This window comes from Schistocerca serialis, chromosome 2, assembly GCF_023864345.2.
Source record: "Schistocerca serialis cubense isolate TAMUIC-IGC-003099 chromosome 2, iqSchSeri2.2, whole genome shotgun sequence".
Lineage (NCBI taxonomy): Eukaryota > Metazoa > Arthropoda > Insecta > Orthoptera > Acrididae > Schistocerca > Schistocerca serialis.
Genome location: NC_064639.1, coordinates 821,904,087 through 821,918,154, shown reverse-complemented (window position 1 = coordinate 821,918,154; position 14,068 = coordinate 821,904,087). Strand labels below are relative to the sequence as shown.

The window sequence follows — 14,068 nt, the reverse complement described above, 5'->3', positions numbered from 1 at the left end:
CACTGTTAATGTTGGAAGGATGACATCAGTTGTCGGTACACTGTTTATTTAGCCAGTGGTTGCATTGTCTGATGAAACCACTGCCCTGCAGCTACACATAGCTATCATACTGGGATTTCTGGCAGCCAGGATGTTAGGAGCCTGTAGGTGATCTTCCCTGTTGGTGTTGTTAGGCTGCTTCAAGATTTCGACTGCCTCTTGTATTTTCCTTCTCTCTCTTTTTTTTCTCCATCATTTACAGTGAAACTATCATGAGCTTTCCCCCACTCCAACTAAGACCTTTTGTGTGCTGCATATCAGTTTTCAGTTAATATCAGTGGAATGTGATACATATTCCAGTTGGAGGAACACTCTCATATTTATGAGAAGCAATTTTTTTGTTTTAGTTGATTAATGTATCCTGTATAGAGTTGAGCCATATCAAAACAATGGTTCTGTAGTTTTGGTACAGAACATAAATGGTGTAGTAAATGATGTGATTACTGGTAACATTGATAGGAGTGAAACATAACTGAATGTGTAAGAGAGAAACTGGGAGCTAACAACTTCTCTTTGGTTTTTTATTTATTTGTTTTGCACATACTTAGAACTACACATTGTTCAGTGTTAGTCCAGTGTGTGTTTCACATCCTTAATTGTCTGTTTCTCTGCACTCACCAGGGAAAATACTCTTGATGAAAAGTGGTTCTGATGTTGTAACAAAGAATTTAATTTATCTGTGGCCAGACACATCTGTCCATGCATAGCGAGAGCATTTCAGCATTTTATCTCATATGTGATAGCAGCATGAACACACTGATGTTCAGCGTCCAGTAATGTGGTACCCTTGCTGTAGTGGTTAGGTGGCTCATAGCCAGGACAGATTAAATGAAAAACTATCTCCAACATTGATATCGAGGCTCCTGAAGCATAAACAGCTCTGTTGATGACATCATCTAAATCTGTCAGATATTGTCATCGGAGTATCTGACGAAATTCTTGCTGTGGTGTTCATGAGGTCACAGACATAGTAGGTATCGACATTTCATTAGTTGTTTCAGAAGTTTTCCTCGAAATTTTTCCTGATCTGTGTAAAGGTTCCAGAGCAACATGTGGGACACATTTCAGACAATCTACATCTGTGGTGGTTATCTCATAGACAAGTAACCATTGTCTTATGATATACATTTAGTTCTACAGTACTGAAACATGGCTTCTATCTTGCTTTCAGTGGTCCTTGTATTGAGCAATTCCCACACTTCAAAACAGTGATTCATGCTGAAATACACTGATCATTTACTAATGTTCTGTAGGTTATGCAGATCTTTATATATCCTCACTCAGCTTATAGAGAGTTCAGTGCTTCGAGTTCCAAGGGCAATCTAGTAAGACACTGGTTGGATAAGTAAACAAAGTAACCAAAATGAGCCAATGCCTGACAGGTATGCAACACACGTAATGTTGTACAGGCCATGCGGATAGGATTTTAACAGACCAAGTCAACTGGGAAAGCAACCATAGTCCATGCCTGCTTCTGATTGTCTGAAATAGCCTATGGTAGTTTTACAACTATAATCCTATTTAACTGATGTAGTATAATTGCTAACTAACAGAATAATATGACAACCAGTAACTGTTTTTTTATTTTATTAAAGTGGATTGGGCAGGTACCTGCAATACTTCTCTCTGTCTAAAACTCTGTATTTCTTGATTTGAAGCACTTTAGTTTATCTCCTGATGGAAACACCAGGTTGAGTCCATCTTCTGTTGAGGAATGTGCTCTGCATACTGTTCATTATGCGACTGAACTGAAACATCATATTGTTCTTGCTTTTTTTTTCCAAGGTAGTAGATACAGCAGCATATTAAATACTAGATAAGAAGGCATAGTTTTTTAATTTTGTGTGGTATGTAGTAAAATTATATGTGAGTGAAATGGATGTAACTAAAATTATTCAACTGTGGTGTGGTAGATACATGTATTTGTAGATTGGTAATCTAGAGATTCGGCGTGCAGTTGATGATGAGTATTAGGGATTTCTCCAACACTTGGTTCATCTCTTGGCAATACTCCATGCACCTCTAAAATATCAGTTCGCTTTTACTTTCAAATTCCAATTAAAGAATGAAGGTCCATCTGTAAATGAGAGGGTATGCTAGTCCTTATAGCAGAGCATGGCCATACGACCTGTAATACAAATGCATCTTATTAAAGCACGTGTTTTGAAGGCATTACTAAAGTACTGATGACAGGTTGAAGTCCAGCAAGGAAACAGGTGGTTTCTATGTAACTGTGGCTTATACAAACAGTAAATGCTCATTTAATGTCTACATCTACATAAATTTTCTGCAAGCCATATGGCACTTGGAGGAGCAAACAAAAAATTGCTGATTGCCAATATGCTTCTGTATCACCCCTAATTTCTCGTGTCTTCTCTTTGTGGTCCTTATGTGAAATGTTAAGTTGGAATTAGTAGAATCATTTGCTGTCAGCTACAAATGCCAATTCTCTAAATTTTCTCAGTAATGTTTCATGAAGAGAATATCACCTTCCCCCATGGGAATTTCTATTTGAGTTTACAAAGCATCTCTGTAATACTCATCTGTTGATTAAAACTGCTGGCAACAAATCTAGCAGAATGCCGCTGAATTTCTTCAGTATCTTCCTTTAGACACTTTTCCGTACACTACAGCTGCATCATCATAAAGTTACAGATTGTTGTCACTTATCTGTCTGATAATTTAAGTGTATAGAGAAGAAGAGTGGTCCTACTGCCCTTTGCTGGGACACACTTGACTGTGCCCTTGTCTCTGATGAACACTCGCCAACCAGGATAAAATATAAGGTTCAGTTACTTAAGAAGTCTTCAAGCCACTCAATTCTGGGAATCTATTCCATATGCCCAGATATTTATTGACAGTGTATAGTGGCACACTGTGTCTAACAATTTCTGGAATTGTAGAAATAGGCCATCTGTCTTGCTCTTTGTCTGTGGTTCACAGAATACCATGTAAGAAAAGGGCAATGTGAGTTCCATACAAGTAATTCTTTTTAAACCCATTCTGATTTATGGACTGAAGCTTTCCTGCCTCAAGGAAATTTATTATATTCATACTTAAGAATATGCTCAAGAATTAAGCAGCAAACCAATGTTAAGGATATTGGTGTATAATTTTGTGAGCCTGTTCTTTAACCGTTGTTAGATGCAGGAGTCACCAGCATTGGTTTTTTGTTTTTCCATTTGCTTTGGACTTTCTGATGGGTGAGGGATTCATGATAAATGCAAGCTGACTAATGGGCCAGTATCTGTAAAACTAAATTGTGATTCCATCCATCCCTGGTGACTTATTCGCTTTTTACTCTTTCAGTTACTTCTCAGAACCAGAAATGCATATTTCTCTGTCCTCCATATGGAAGTCTGTGAGACGGTCAAACAATGCTGCTATGTCTGTATGTTCCTCTTGCATAAATAATTTGTTAAATGTGCAGTTTAAAACTTCAGCTTTCCCTTTGCTGTCTTCTACTGCCACACCAGACTGGTTGGTGGCTGACTGGATAGAGTCCTTCAAGTCACTTGGTAATTTTACGTGCGACCAGAATTTTCTGTGGTTCTCAGCAAGATCTTTCACTGACGTATGACAGTGGAAGTTGTATGCTTCACACGTTGATCTTTTAATAGGCACACAAAGTTCTACTAATTTTTACTTGCCAATATCATTGTGCCCTTTTTTGAACTGTATGTGCAACAGTCTCTAATTCCTCATTGTTTTTCACATTTTGTTATTAATGTACCACTGTCACAGTGATATTCTGGGTTTTCTTGTGGTTATTTAGTAAGAACTGTTTCATGTCACTTGCAGACATTTCACTGAACTTGCTGCTTGATGAAGGAATTGGACATGTTTAAATTATTTCTTAAATTTATTCCCTATTATGCTTCCAAGTTCTTGGAATGATTTCTTCCATGTTGCCAGGAATAGTGCACTTATATCTGTCCTCCCCCCAAGCAGATGGTATGATATCTGAATGTGTTTAAAACACTATGGAAATAAGTCATCTTCCAGAATCCATTTTATGAAATTGTTACAATATGGAGGAGGCAATGAGTTGCAAACAGGCACAGTGGAAAGACTACTAAATGTTTAAGCTTTCAGCAAAAAGACCTTATTTAGAACTGTAAAGTGCGTGCGTGTGCGCACTAAGACGCCCCCCCCCCCCCCCCCACACACACACACAAAGGCGACTACTGTCTCCAGCCACTATGGTCAGACTGTGGTCTGTGACTAAGTCTGATGTGAGCCTCAATCTGAGATGTGTGGTGGGATTTGAGAGGGAAGTATGGGTTGGGGAATGGGAGGCTAGCAGGATACAAGTGGGGAGGGTGCTTTGCTCCCTGTGTGACCTTGCGGGATGGGGATGGGGTGGGGAAGGGATAGGGCTGCTGGATGCAGAGTCCGGATGTTGTGCTGCTGGGGGGAGGGGGGGGGAGGAGCAGAAAAAGAAGAGGGGAGTGGAGAGAAGGGGAGAAACATAGTGGGTGCATTGGCTGAATGGAAGGTTGTATGTAGTGCTGGAGGGCAGCATGGAAGGGGAAAGGTAAGTGGAGGACTGGTTCTAGTGAAGGATATTTTGTATGTAGAGGTCCCACCTGTGCAAGTCAGAAAATCTGGTGTTGGCAGGAAGGATCCAAATGTTGTTATTCCATCCGGACATTCCATTGTTTTCTATGAAATTGTGCTGGATTTATGTCTTGCATCATGTTCTAGTGACCATTAGGGACAATCCACAAGTCTTGCTACTGTAAATTTAGGATACTTAAATGAAAGGTTACTTTGAAACCAAAGGAAGTTACAAAGTTTTAAATAGTCTCATTATTTCAACACATTTATGAGATTATATAACAACAGTACATTGTGGTTCATATGTTGTAAGTGACATTCAAGATTACGGCACATGGCAGGAATGTTCCTGCCTGTGCCAATTGTTCACAAGGTATCATATGAATTGGGTATTCTGTAATGTGTGACTGCCAGTGACTTGCTACTGTTGCCAGCCCAGTAACTAACACAGTGTTCGATGCCACTGCTGACTGAAGGTCATATCACAGCCCATGGTGGCTACAAGAATGTAGATATGTACGTGATATGAAAAAAATTGCTCTGTTCTTTTATTATATCTTTACAAAAGTGTGTTGTATGTGGACAAAGAATACTAGGCTACATTTTTGGCAATTCCTCCATAGTGTTGTAGAAATAATATGTATTATTTAATTAATTCTGGAAGGTTTTTATGCAAGTTAGTGTTAGGTTCTCGGAGGGCTTTTCTTTTGTTAGTTAGTTAGTTTGTTACATTTCTGTTTCGTTTACAGTGAGAGCAATCCAGACAAAGATATTCTAGCATTTACATAAAAAAGCTCTAATAGTAATCGTAACAATTTATATCCCCATCATCATTATAAGGCATCCTTAAGCAGCTGTGATGAATATATGAGGCAACGAGTAGAAGAAAGATCACATTGATCCAACTTTGGTAGATAAGCAGGAAGTGTTTAATTGGTCAGCCGATAGTGCTCGATGGATTAAACCGGGTTGATACTGTAGATTTCAGAATGTGATAGTCTTGACAAAGCCACACAATGAGTGGAGAATGTTTTGAAAGAATTAGTATATTTTATGCACATCTAAAATGATCAAATTTTTCGAACATACTCATGAAACACTAAAATCAGTGTTATTAACTCATTCCCACTGTCCATAGAAATTGAGGGCACCTTGTGCTTTCCCTAACAGTCAGCACCTGAAGAATCCCTGAGTGCAGATTTCATGATGGTTACTTTGCAATCCATTTTTTCTGATCAGTGATGGCTTGAAGTTAGTTGCTTACACTTGAAGTAAGCTGCTAGAGGGATGTTACTGCTGAAAAACGTGTTAAAGATGTGATCAATTCCTGTGCACTCATTGTTGCAGTGTGCTTCCACAGTTGCCTTGACTGAAAAATTTTGTCATAAAATGGGGGACAGTTTGACTAATGAAGAAATTCTGGAGCTGCTTGTAGAATCTGGTTTCAAAATTGACCATGACGGTTTTGCAATCAATGACAGTATTTCTGAAACAGACAGTAATCTCCTTTTCTCCTTCATATTATAAGCAGGAGCCACACAAAGAAGTCAGAAGTGTAGGACTTCTGGGGGATTGTAGCAAGCACTCTGTCCCTACTGGAATGTGTTGAACATTTGTGGCAAAGCTTCAGATGGGTACACAGTTAATAAGTTCTAGCGTTAAAAGGTTTTATGGCTTTTCACATTTAACCAAATATAACATTGATGATGATAATTTATGGCAATGTTTGTCGACAAGATAAAGAATGCACCCTTTAACACTAGATTGCGTACTCACGGTAGTTCTCCTTGGCCGTTTTTTGGTACGACTTGGAAAGAGAGAAAAATCAATTAATGATCGCCGATGCGTTGGTTCTCAATTGTGTTCAGGAGACGTACAGATTGATTGCGCGAAAATAGTTTCTCATACGACCTCTTAAGCCGGATTGCTTTCACGCAATCAGACACTTCAATGAAATTACCTATGGGATCTATTTGAATAATAAAAAAAAATGCAAAACAGTGAAATTTTGTAAAAAAACATTGTCAGATCGGAAATTGAACACATTAATGGTCTCCTAAATACAATCGAGACACCGTGATGAAGAGCGAACCTGTAACAAAGTTCATTTAAACATAAACATTATTTGTGGTTAATTTAAAGAAAAGAATAAGCATAGATTTTCTGTACAGTGAAGCATCAATATATTCTCAAAGAAGAAAGGCGTTAAACTATAAACATTAACAAATTTACAATGAATACAAAACTTACTTTTTTATGTTTTTCTCATACATGGAGCCGTCCAACAATTGCTGCTTTTGTATGTCTGATATTTTGTAAAAACTAAATGTCCTGGCGTGCGCGTAAGTATTTTTTATCGTCACAAGGTTTACAAAAGCGGTTTTCTTTCTTGATGATAACGTGGTTTTCCACACTAAATGAAATATAACTTGTAGCGGTGCTACACAATACATCTTAACAAGTCGGCGACCAAACATCAAAGGTAATGAAGTACATGTTAACATATCGGCGACCAGAAGTACAACTAACTATAAAGACTCTAGAATTTTCCTAACAAATGATAAATTGCTCTTTCTTCTGTTTCGCAGCTTCTTGCTATCAAGCGCTGCGGCAATGATTTTAAATATCTGCGCCCAGTGAGTCATAGTGTTTAAAAGTACCTTTTTAAACGCTGGCCGCGCGTCTTGGTATAGGCGCACGTTATAAACAGATTTCGTTTCTTTACTCTCGCGTTGTCATCCTCAGTATCATTACAAACTACAGCTCGGTGGCTGTCCTTTTCTCATATGCAAAATGTCTGAAATCCAATAATATCACAAAGTGTGACTGGTAGTTTAGGCTTGAAATTGAAAGATATTTCAATAAATATGAACTTGGACAGGTAGATAGATATTTTTGAAACTGCAAGTGATATGTAAAATAAATAAATGTCACTTGACTATCAGCTTGGTGCACGCCTGTCTACTTGATAACATTTCGGTGGCTTATGTGTCAATTTCAGTGAGAGAGAGAGAGAGAGAGAGAGAGAGAGAGAGAGAGAGAGAGAGAGAGAGGGCACCGGGAATCGAATCTCAGATGTTCACCGTAGTAGCCAGTGCTGTGAACCACTAGAAGATTTATGTGGCCAGGGACATGCAGAGCTGGCCTGCAATCCTAAAGTGTGTAGCAGTTATTTCTTCATTGTCACATATTGTGGCTCTGCTTATTGTGTAGGATAGAAAACTCTTAACCCTGTCATGTAATCTTCTTCTTGTCTTCTCTTTGATGTTACCTCATTTGTTGCAATAGCAAAGTTATTTGGGTAGAAAATAATTACTATGCAGATGAAATTACTTATTACAACTGATAAACTGTAGTTTGTAACATTTTGGCAAGAAGGGGTACATATGATATGCCAATAGCACACTTGAAGTGGAATTGGGTGGGAGATGTAGAAATATTTATTATTTGTTTGTGGGATGACTTTTCTTTATTGATTAAAAGATGGTTCACGTTTATAGGAATTTTAGTGTTCTGGGAAATGAATCGTGACTTTCTAAAGCAGATTCAGCAATTGGAGGCTTGTTATTCTCTTCATGTTTTTGAAAGCTTTTGAGTCAAAGACAGCGACCCAAAGATAGACAATTTGTAATGTAAATTTTTTGTAGGACTCATATAAAAGACATGTTCACCATTTACTGTAGAAATTATTTATTTCACAGCTGCAATTCCAGTGGTAATTTTGCCTTGGAGTGTATCAAAATTGAAAAGTCTCCAACATGTATACATGTTCACATGTAAACAATGTGTAAGAACACTTGGGTTTATTGTGATTTGTGTTAAGGTTGGTAATGATCATGTTGTCGGGCTCAGTTCTGACAGTGACATTTGTGTGAATAAATAACACAATGAACCCTCAGTTATGTAATAATTCCTGACACAGTCACTCGCACGGATGACAGGTCTCATGTTCGATATAGATAGCATATTACAACACTTTGAACATTGTATATAAATGTTCATATATTTTCATCAAAGAATAACTTCAGAATTTCTATTTCTGTCTTTGTGATACGAGCTTCATTTTGGGTCCAGGTAAAGATTTTGTTCTAACATTGGTATGATATTTACTTTCCCTTCATCTAGTCACTCCATCTCTTTCTGACAGTAATACATCCTCTTGAATTAACATCTTCCCATGCTTCAAATTCATCATTTTGTGACACTTCTTGTTCTGTTCTGAATCTCATGTACACAATCCTCATTTTCTGAACCAGCAATATCACTTTCAGGATCTTCATCACTCAGCTTTTGGAATCATTCCAGACGTACATAAGGATCTCTGCTAAACCTTGTTCTAGGTTTTTTTACCTTTGACTTTTATTCAACAAACTAAAAGTGAAGAGAATATTTACTTTTTGTAGGTAAAAAGCAAATTAACTATTATTAGATTTGATATACCTAAAATTGTGCACATGAAAATAGGATTGAATCCAGAAAAACAATGATGTAACATAGACTTACTTCGTTTCGGACTGTTGTAGTGGACGTTGCTCAGATGACCAGTGTCCTCCTAGGTGTAATAATGTTTAAGAAAAAATGCCACTTGCATGACTGAAAACGTGTTGGCTGAAGCTAACATATGGAGAGTTAACAGAAAGGTACTGAAAATGGCATGAACTCAGTCTATCCGATTTGGACAAAACAGAGCAGGAAGATAATGTGGGTGAACAATGTGATCTGTGTGAGCAAGGAAGTGTTAAAAGTGGTTAATTACTGTTTTCTTTCCTGCAAGAAAAAAACCTGTATTTCGTACACAACTGTGGCTCAGAATGTTAGTTTTTGACACAATAGCATAATTTCTGTAGTCCGCGGTGAATTTGATGTCTCTTAAAATTATTTTAGATGAGTGTGAATCCACCCATGTGAAGTTACACTGTTGGCTGTCTGTTCTTCTGGCAGTTACCGCATCTTAAAGTTGTGGCCTTTCTGTTACATGTATATCTGATCTTCCTGTATTTTGTCGGCTGTCTTGGCTAGAAAACATGAACTAGCTGGTTACTCTTCTTGCTGCTGGAAATATGTTGCTTGACTGAAAGTGTGTGTGGTATCTGCAACAAATACAAAGAAGAAAAAGAAAAAAAATATTCATATTGACTCAGGTTTGAAAATGTACACAAACAATTAGCGGAATATGCACATCCGAGAAATAATGGAATATTTGATGCACTAGGAAAACTTCAAGAAATACTTATCAAGTTATCTGTATTAATATATTGCACACCAAGCTGCCATACTGCATTGGTAAAGAGGTTAGGTTGTTATTGCATTTTTTGTATTTTTCAGTTTCTTGATAGATTCTGTGTGAGGAGCTGTGATCCAGTACAAACTAAGAGGAAGCCTGTGAAAGGAGTTTTAAACATTAACTTAAATATGATCAGTATAAGTCTGCAACCCAGAGATATGCTTGTGCCAAACTTTCCATTTTTCTGACGGTCAGGAGGCAAATGCCACAGATAATCAAGTAATGGAGCCATTCAATCAAACTATTGCCTAACCACAGTGTAAGCTGGTTTTGTATTACAGCTGACCTGTTTATTCACAATAGAGTTAAGTCACAGATGGATCTCATTTACTAATGAAATGTTAGGAATGCAGCAGAGTTTTCCCGTACATTGTGTAAAAATGCCTGGAAGATGTGTCAGTCGACAGTTATGACAGCACCTCAGTTTTAGTATGGTGCAGTTTTAATATATCTGATTTATGCACTTGCATTTCTCACTTCATTTTTGCTGTGGAGTGTGGTTGTGAGATGTTAGCATGTGGGTCACTTCCTTGCAAGCTGAGATCCACCTTAAACAAGACATTGCTTGTGTCACTTCTTCCAGCTGTCTGTCACATTTGCAAGTCAATTTCAGCAGTAATGGGATAGGGATGGTGAAGGCAGAATTTTGGGTGAAACTGGAAGCCTCTAATTTGGACTTGCACATTGGCAGCAGATGTGCAATGCTTGTCTTTCCGAGACCCTGTGACTGATCAGTCATTGAGCAGGCCTATTTAGGATTACTGCTGCCCACCCTGAATGGAGAAGATCCTATAAAATGTGAGCTAAACATGGTAGTCACGAAGTATAACGATGATGCCGCGTCTCCTACTCTAACACCTGGAGAGTTTACTCGTAACACCTGCACAGTTAATGACAAGCAGCCAACTGCATATGATCACTTTGGCCTTACCATGAATGAATGTGTGCGGGGGGGGGGGGGGGGCAGGTATTCGCACAGTCTGCCCCAGGATCAGCAATTCCTGGGTTTAGTATATCCACCTTAGTCACAACACTGAAGTAAGTTTATCATTTTTCTTATCTTGGAGGCATCCTAGCTAAATGATGTACCTATAGATAGGATGTTGATAAAAGAATTGCAGCTGTCCACGCAGCATTTGGATGGTTAATGCTCAGAGTCTTCATGACTAAAGGTCTAAAACTCCATACCAAGCTCTTGGTGAACAGAGCTGATGTTATTTCCAAGCTCCTCTATGGCTACGAAACTTGTACAGTCTATTGCTGTGATATCAAAAAACTTGATTACTCTCACCAACAAAACAAGCTCTGCACTCTACCCCTCTCCATTGGCAGTGTGCACTGACAGTACTATAGGTCTAGACTAGTGACGAGCAGCCTGAAAACGACAAAGGTCTCAATTCCGAAGAGTTCTCAGATTCACGGGAACCAACTTTTCTTTTTATTTCTGAATTCAGTCCTCTGACTTTGGTTCTTTCTCCTGAGATAAAAAATTCTTGGATTGGTATTCATTTCTATTTTGTGTCCGCTGTCCCTTGCTACAGGAATTTGGTCTACAGCAGTGAGTGTTGCATTGAAAGATGGATTTTAAAATGTGGAAATTCTAGTATATTTACAGTACCACATAAAATCATGCTGTGAAATGACCCATTAACTAACAGTAATGATTTTGGAAGTGAAAGAAGATAAAATGTCTTGTTAGTAAGTTATATTGAAAACAATGAAGTAGTTTAAATACTTATGCTACTGGAAACAGCTATAATATTCGCGATTGCCATGAAAATATGGATAAATGCTGCTGGGATTGCCATGAATATTGGGCTTCTTTCTACCATGCCATGGAAAGCCACCAGGGGGCTAGTTTCAGTTGGCTCAGGGTAGCGCCAGTAACTGTTACAGTGTAGTGCTGATCGAGTCCTGTGTACAGGTGTGGATTTTAATATGTGATGTTGCTGAATACATTGCCCAGTATGGATCAGAGTCACTGTCAACAAAGTGCTGTGTTTGGTTCAGTGCGTTGTTGTTCAAGAAAACTTGTGATAAGATTTGAATCAATGTATTTTTCTGCATATATCGGGAAGGAGTGGAGCAGTGGCTGTCAGATATGTGACGTGTTCCAATGGCACTCGTTATCTGACCAAAAATCTGTGAAGTTAAAACAGCTGTAGCACATTTATTGGTGGGAGCGGGCGGCAGTAGGTAGAGAGCTAAGAGCTACTAGTGCCGAAAACTGCCAATGTTTATATCAGTTCCACAATTTATGGAGTCGCTAGGCTGGTAGGTAACTCCTGTGAACACTCGCTTCGTACGTACTAGGATTTCACTCTTGTTGTAACACTGAAGTGGCTAGTTGGGATGTGGATGTATCGTTAAAGTTCACGGCTGTGTATTCGATTTATTTTCGTTATCGAGAACGGGAACGGATTTCTCGATTCCTGAAAGTTCTCGTTTTCGTTCGCCTCTGCTACGCTGAACTCTTGTTGCCTCGCCCCCCCCCCCCCCCCCCCACCACCCCCACCCGCAGCGCCTGCAGGCGTCTGAAGTTACTATAATCAATAGTTTGGCTTTTTTGTTTTGTATGCTGGTATTCCGGTTGCTATGGGTTTATTTATCGATTGTCATTTTTTATTTGTAGTTCAGTGTTGCTGTTTGATTTGACATAATGTCGTTCTGTCATTTGGAGATAGTGAGTGGTGCTGTGGACGCTTGGGAATGGGGTGCCAAGTGGAAAATTGGGAACATTCTGGCATATTCTTCTGCCTGAATTCTGTGGAAGGGTGATACCAACTGAGGCAACCAGAAAAATTTGCGTCGTGTGTGGGGATAATGCCATTGGACAGAGCACGGCAAAGAAACGGTATTCTCGTTTTGAGGAGGATCTTTTTGACATCAGTGACTCTCCACGTTCAGGAAGACCTTGGAGTTTGAAGAAGACGGTTTAAACGCATTAGTGCAGATGCACTGTGGTCATTCCACCATCGTGCGGCATTTGCATGCGACGGGGAAGATTAAAAAATCGGATGTATGGGTACCGCTTCCCCTAATCCAAAATAAAAAAAAAATAAAAAATCGGCGGGTGGCCATACTTGTGTCTTTACGTGCTCGTCATTAATTGGTTCGGGAACAACATGGACCATTCCTATCCTCTATCGTTGCAGGTTACGAGAAACGGTGTCTTTATATCAACGTACACAGAAGAAAGGAATGTTTGATCCCAAACAAAGCAGCAACTCCCCGTGTAAAGACTACCGAACTGTTTCCCCAAGGTGTAACCACCACTGCTACCTTATCAACAACTGAGACGCCTTCCGGACTTATTCAAAGAACAACAGCCAGGAAGATTACGGGAAGTGATGCTACTCTACTATAATAGCCGCCCACATTCTGCTAGACTGTCGAGAAACATTGTACAGCAGGTGGGTTGGGAAGTCATTCCGTACCCAAGTCAAGTGATCTAGCGCTCTCAGATTTTCACCTTTTCCGCTCTCTATCGAAAACCTTCAAGAACTTTCTTTCCGATGAAAAAGCGGCCCGAGCATGGCTCGACGAGTTTTTCTCCTCAAGACAAGCGTTGGTAGATTGTTGTTAATAGTGAAGGATATTATGTTACTAATGACCGAATTCTCGATCGTGTGTTCCTTAAGCGTACGAAAAAACCCTACGAACTTAGGTTCCAGCCTGTCATCGTGCCCGTCTCTCCTCTGCGAATGGACTTCACGTGGCGCGACCAATACACCACGTGGCATTTGTTTTTACGCGGGGAACTAACTATAGTTACTGTGTGAAGCACCGCCCTCGTTTACCGCTGGATTACGTCGGCCACCTCCACAGTAAGCAGTTACGAGCACTGTGTGTCACGCTCTGTGTGTGTTTGTGTGTGCCCCACATGCAGTGAGGTAAATGATTAGGTCTCCGTTCCCGTCCGTAAAAGCTGTAATGAGCGATGCGGCATTTTCCTTATCGGTGGCCCTCCGTGGCTGGCGGGACACGGCTGCCCGCCGTTTTAATGGCCCTCCATCGGAGCCATTTGGGGCGGGGGCGTACGTGGCCACCATTTTATGGTTATTGCTCTCCGATTTCCCGGGGACGGCGGGAAGGACAGTCCAGCATTTGCTGCGGTCGTCAGTTCAGCTCTGCCACGTCTGTGACGTCAGCGGTTCGGGAAACACTGTCGCGTTAGCGCCAGTA

General features: G+C 39.7%; 1 protein-coding gene across 2 annotated transcripts in view; it reads left to right on the top strand.

Annotated features, from left to right (window-relative positions):
- LOC126458070 (atypical protein kinase C) overlaps positions 1 to 14,068 on the top strand; it is a 762,657-nt gene that overhangs the window by 16,248 nt on the left and 732,341 nt on the right. The gene's annotated exons all lie outside the window — the stretch shown is intronic.